Below are 6,644 nucleotides of genomic sequence, written 5' to 3'. Positions count from 1 at the left end.
CACCTTTGGAAAAAGTCATCCCAATTTATTGTGTTGAGTTGGCATTGTACAGAAATGGACAGCCATATTGGTCTAGAAATGTTAATTTTTAAAAAATTTTTTCCATGTGTACAGGGGTAACACATCATACTAAATATGTAAGGTCACATCTACGTGGGTTTGATTACAGAAACTAATAAAGTATTCTCTAAATAATCAAAAAAAGAATAAGATAAGACTATAAGAGGAAGAAGTAATTTAAATATGTTCAGGAACTATTTTCATCTCCAGAATTAAGGATTATTTTAATGTTACATCATTGCCTTTTCTCTTTTACTTTCCTTTTTAGTTTTATTTTAGGATTCCCTATTTTTAATGTTCGTACAGAGATTTCTTTAACTGAAATACCGAATAGTTTCTTTGGTGTGAAAAACTATAATAGAACACAGGATCCTAATGAGATAATTGATAATGTGAAATAGGAAGTAAAGGGCTAAAGGTGTAGGGAAAGTGGGAAGGGTGGGGGAAAGGTAATAAGGGAGAGGAAAAAAATATGAGAAACTGAAAAAATGGAAATAAAGTGTGTGTAAATGGGGAGGGGAGGAGGGGATGAAGGGAGGGCAGGGACAAGGAGAAAAAATGAGAATCAAGACTTATTATGTAAAGGTACAGAATCCCAATGATGAATGTAACTGTATTGTATACCTAGATTGTACCAATAAACTCAATAAAAAGAAGAAAAAAGAATATATCATTATGAACTACAGTCACCATGATGTATAGTAGGTATTTTTAACTTAATCCTTCTATTTAACTGCAATGTATTTTTTGATCAACAGCTCCTCAGTCCCCCATTCCCAATCTCTGGAGACCACCATTCTACTCTGTTTCCCTGAGTTGGACTTTTTTAGACTCCACATAAAAGTGAATCAAACAGAATTTGTCTTTCATTTAACATCATATTCTCCCAGGTCATCCATGTTGTCACAAATGGCAGGATTCCCTCCTTTTTTTAAGACTGAATAGTATCTGATTGTGTGTGCATATAACTTTTTGACTGTATTCATCTATTGATGAACATATAATTGATTTTTTACCTTAACTTATGAATAATGATGCACTGAATTAAGCAGACATCTCTTCAACATACTGATTTCATTTCCTTTGCATAAATACCCAATACTGGGATTTCTGGATATATGGTAATTCTAGTTTTATTTTTTTGAGGGTCCTACACACTGTTTTCCATAGTGGCTACCTTAACTTATATTCCTACCAACAATATGCAAAAGTAACCTTTTCTCTACATACTTTCCAAACTTGTTATCTTATCTTTCTGATAATAGCCATTCTAATAGGTTTGAAGCAATATCTAATTTGCATTTTACTGATGATTAATGATATTAGGCACTTTTGCATGTACCTGTTCACCATTTATATGCTTTATTTTGAGCAACTTCTATTCAGGTTGATTGCCCATCTTTTAATTATGTTATTTATTTTCTTACTATTGAGTTCCTTAAATACTTGAACATTAACTCCTTGCTGGTGTATTTCTTTAAAATCTTTTTCCCCCATTGTATAGCTTCTCTTCTTTACTCTTTTTGTTTTTTTGTTTGGTACTGGGGATCCAACTCAGAATCTTGTGCTTGCAAGGCAGGTGATGGCACCACTGTTCTAAATCCCCAGCACTTCTTCACTCTTGATTGTGTCCTTGGCTGAGCAGAAACGTTATAATTGGATGTCATAACATTTGTCTCGCTTTTCTTTGGCTACCTGTGCTTTGGGGGTCATGTCCAAAACATCATTGTTCAGATCAATGTCATGGAGCTTTTCTCCCTACATTCTCTTCTAACAGTTCTAAAGGTTCAGGTCTTATAATTTACATTTTTAATCTAATCCATTTTGAGTTGATTTTTGTATATAGTGTGTCTTAGTCCATTTCCAGGTAATATAAAACATATTACGGACTGCGTAATTTTTTTTTCATTAAGTTTACTGGCACTTTTTAGATATACAGTACAGTTACATTCATTGGGATCTTATACCTTTACATGATGTATCTTAGTTCTTTTTTTTTTCCCCATTGCACTGCCCTCCTTTCACCCCCTCCACCCTTCCCTATTTACAAAGATGTCATTTCCATTTTTTCCTTTTCTCATTTTTTTCTTTTCCCTTCTTTCCTTTCCCCTATGCTTCCCACTTCCCCTACTCCTTTAGCCCCTTTTTTCTATATCACATTGTCAATTGTGCGATTTTTAACCTTATTTACACTTTTAATTTTTCATACCAGAGAAACTATTTGGTATTTACACGTGTGTCTTATTTATTTCACTTAAGAGTATGGCTTCAAATGCATCCATTTAGTTGTAAATGTCTCCAGTTTCTTGTTCTTTTTGGCTGAGTAGTATTCCATTTCATAGAAAAAAACACATCTTTATCCAGTCTCCAACTGGTGGGCAATTGGGCTGTTTCCAAGTTTTAGCTATTATGAACTGTGCTGCTATAAACACAGCATATGTCACTGCAATATGATTCTTTTAATTCTTTTGGAAAGATACCCAGCAGAGGGATAGCTGGGTCAAATGGAACCTCTAGTCCTAGTTCTTTGAGGTATCTATATATTGATTTCCACAGTGGTTGCACCAGTCTGCATTCCCACCAACAATGGAGAGGGTTCCTTTCTCCACACAACCCCACCAACCTTTGTTATTCATTGATTTCTTAATAGCAGCCATTCTTTTCTGAGGTGGAAGGTGTTGTTTTCATCTGCATCTCTCGAATGAACAGTGCTGTTGAACATTTTTTTAATATATTTATTTGGTATTTTTACTTGTTTGTCAAAGAAATGTCTGTTCATTTCAGATGCCCATTTTTGATTTGGGTCCTTGTATTTGGGGGAGTCTGATTTTTTTTTTTTTTAGTTTTTTTATATATTCTAAATAGTAGACCTTTGTATAAGGAACAGCTGGTAAAAATGTTTTCCCACATTATAGGTTGTCTCTTAGCTCTGTTGGTGGTTTCTCTTGCAGTGCAAAAGCTTTTTAATAAGATGAGATCCCAGTTGTTGATTCTTTGTGCTAGTTCCCATGCTACTAAGGATTTTTTTCATAGTCTTTTCATGCCAATGTCTTCTAACTCATCTTCCAGACGGTTTAGTGTTCTGTTTTAATATTTAGATCTTTAGTCCACTTCAATTTTAGTTTAGTGCATGGTAAAAGTTAAGGGTCTAGTTTTAATCTTCGGCAGGTTGAAAGCCAGTTTTTCTAACATCATTTATTAAAGAGGCTATCTTTCTTCCAGTGAGGATGGTTGGCTCCTTTGTCAAAGATGTAACTGAGTACATCTGGAGTTGTTTCTGCATCTTCTAATCTATTGCACTGATCCTCAGGTCTGTTTCTTTGCCGGTACCATGCTGGTTTTATCACAGTGGCTTTGTAGTATAGTTTCAAGTTGGAAATTGTGATACCCCCTCAGACTGGGTAATTTATAGAGGAAAGAAGTTTACTTTGGCTCACAACTCTGGAGTTGAGAAGTCCAAGACTGTGGTGCCATCATCTGCTCTCTTCTGATGACAGCCTCATGCTGTGTCATAACATGGAAGAAGAGTGGAAGAACAAGCCAGGACCGCAGGGAAGCTCACTTTTTATAACAGAGCCACTTCTAAGAGAACAAAGCTACTTTGCTCCCAGGACAGTGTTAGTCCACCTACAAGGGTAGTACCCTTCAAAGGCCTCATTTCTAAATCCAGCTTCCAACACAGGATTCTAGGGACAAATACTCAATTGATAGCATGGTGTGCAATAAAGATCCCACTTTATTCTTCTGCATGTGGTATTCAGTTGTCCCAACACTTCTCATTGAAGAAACTGTCTTTTCTCTATCATGTGCTCCTGGTACCTTTGTTGAAAATCAGTCAACCAGAAGTGTATGGATTATAAAATGTTGATAATTGTTGATTTACCTGACCCTAAGGTTTGTCAGTTTCTAAAGAGACATTTAAATGATGAGAAATGATTAAAAGCTGAGTGACATTGTGGGCGGGATCATCTGTTTGTGGATATTTATTATGAGTCAACACAGACTGTTCTATTTTACTGGTTTTTTAGTCAAATTGTTTTTGACACTGTTCTGTGGTTTTTAACTTTTTATTTCCTCTTTCTAATTATTCTCATTTCCTTTTATAAAACCAGAAACTGGCTGGTAGTACAACATATGAGAGGCCAGTTCAAAACAAATTTTACCTTTCACCCCACCTCCAAGCCTTCACGTCCTCTGAATTAATGACATCACTTGATATTTGTTGTCACTTATTTTACTGTCCAAGTTATCTTTACACCTCAGGGTTTGGCTTATGAACTTTCCAACATGCCAGGGCATGGGCCTGATAAAAATCATGCATGCTGATGAAGGTGTGATCTCTCTTCTAAGGTGGCGTTCTGCTCCCATCTGCAGTGTCACTAAAGAGAAACAGAAACATTCAGGTGTTGGAACAGACCGAAAAAGAGAGAAGTATTCTGAAAAGGGAAAGATTGAGCTACATTCTGCAGACCACTCTCTACACAACCTATCAAGAAGGGACACTGTGGTCGTGGCCAAAGGCCCTCATTCAGGGGATGGACACTTGGCCCAGAAGTGGGAGCCAGAGCAGAAGTGAAGCTCCACCCCCAGCACCAGTGGCAGCAAAGAGCACAGCCACAACAACTCTGACCAAAGAACAGAAGAATATTGCTTCTTACTTTCTTCTCTCAGCGTTGGAAACTGTATGTTTGATATCCATTGTCTGAAGAAGTTTCGGGGACATACATGGCTAGTCTTGGTATGAATGGAAGGTTATGTGAATTGAGTGTGTGTTTGTGTGTCTGCTGTGAAAATGAAAATTGTGAGTTACTTAAGAATGTCTTCTTCTGAGCTGAGTGCACTGGACATGTACACAATCCAAGCATTATGAGAGCTGAGCTAGGAGCATCTAAAGTTTAAGACCAAACTGGGCAATTTATCAACTTAGCAAAAACCTGTCTCAAAATAAAAAATAAAAAGGGCTAGGGATGCAGCACAGAGTTGGGTTCAAACCAGTATTGCCTTAAAAAGTGAGCAATAATTAAATAATAAATAATCTGTTTTGTGATGTGTTGATATTTCTGCTTTGTTTCTAATTACATGGAAAACATGACATTTTCAGGCAGAGGTTCCTAGGTAGGAGGGACATTTAGGGAAGAGGGATCAAAACAGTCCTGGAAACTCCCCTACTGTTCAAGCAACTCAAACCACATGACCATCGAGAGATGGTGGCGGAGGAACAAGGAGGCCTTCCTGTGCATCCTGTTTCCTTGTTATCACTACAGCATTTCCTGTCAACCCAACAGTCACTCAGGGTGGAGCTAAAGGGACACGTTCTACTTGTGGAAAAATCTAACTTAGCCACAAAACACCAGTATTCAAATCTTTAATTTAGCCAGATAGCACTGAAGTATGAAGATGCTTTCAAACTATTTATTACAAACTAGGCTATTATCCAAGAGGGGGTAATCCATGTTTACCTGGTGTTTAACTGAATATCAGTAATAATCTAGCTCTAAGTCTGAGATAAGTAAAATAAATATAACTTATCCCTTGGGGTTTTGTTTTTTGTGTGTTTCTTTTTATTATGTCTATTGGTACATTTTAGGTATGCCTTACAGTTACATTCATCATTGGGATTTTGTACCCTTACATGATGTATCTTGGTTCTTATTTTTTCTCCACACCCCTGTCCTCCCTTCACCCCCTCCACCCTTCCCAATTTACAAAGACTGTTTCCATTTTTTCCTTTTCTCTTTCTCTTTGTTTTTTGTTTGTTTGTTTTGTTGTTGGTACCAGGGATCAAACTCGGAACCTTGCACTTGTGAGGCAGGCGAGGGAACCACTGAGCTAAATCCCCAGCCCTCTTTGTTTTTTTTAAGGACCCTCAAGGAATAGACTTGCTCTAGACCAAACCATTCCCAACATCTTGAAGGATTCCCTCTGTGGTTCCAAATCATTACCCAGGTACATTGGCCTTCATCTTCTTTTTCCTCTCCTATGGTCTTCTTCTCTTGCTGGAAAGCACAGCACTGTCTGAAGAAGGATGTAGGTGAAGCACCCTGAAACCATGAATCCGTCTAGATTCCATCCTGACTCACCATTTGGAGGAGGGCTGTCTTCCTGGATTCTGAATACAGCACAAGAGAGGAAGAAACAATTATTGCAGGAATGTTCCCAGGTTTCAGGGCTTACTTAAATAGAAGAGCTACAACATCACTTAATGAGTCCCACCTCACAGCACTTGAGATTTAGAAGTGAAGTGATCAGGCCAGGCGTGATAGTGCACGCCTATAAACCCAGCACTCAGGAGGCTGAGGCAGGAGGATTGCCATAAATTCAAGGCCAGCCTTGGCTATATAACAAGACTCTGTCTCAAAAAACAAAAAGAAAAGAAGAAAGAGAAGGAGAAGAAGTAGTGAAGTTCTCAGAAAAAGGAAGTACAGCTGGGCGTGTTGGCACAGGCTTGTAATTCCAGCACTCAGGAGGCTGAGGCAGGAGGATCGCTGTGAGTTCAAGATCAGCCTGGACTACATAGTGAATTCCAGGTCAGTCTCAACTACATAATGAGACCCTGTCTCAAAAAAAAAAAAGAAAGAAAAGGC

General features: G+C 37.8%; 1 long non-coding RNA gene across 2 annotated transcripts in view; it reads right to left on the bottom strand.

Annotated features, from left to right (window-relative positions):
• Positions 1-4,207: 4,207 nt before the first annotated feature.
• Positions 4,208-6,644, bottom strand: part of LOC104865385 — a 16,250-nt gene continuing 13,813 nt past the window's right edge. For both annotated transcript variants that reach the window (XR_781136.1, XR_781135.1), the window contains exons 3-4: positions 6,003-6,169; positions 4,208-4,439 (exon numbers count right to left, since the gene is read on the bottom strand). This is a non-coding gene — a long non-coding RNA (uncharacterized LOC104865385). The remainder of the gene's footprint in view (positions 4,440-6,002; positions 6,170-6,644) is intronic.

Source organism: Fukomys damarensis, unplaced genomic scaffold (genome assembly GCF_012274545.1).
Source record: "Fukomys damarensis isolate Sample0158 unplaced genomic scaffold, DMR_v1.0_HiC HiC_scaffold_14, whole genome shotgun sequence".
Taxonomy (NCBI): Eukaryota; Metazoa; Chordata; class Mammalia; order Rodentia; family Bathyergidae; genus Fukomys; species Fukomys damarensis.
Note: the sequence above shows the minus strand (reverse complement) of the source record. Positions and strands in the feature narration are given on the sequence as shown.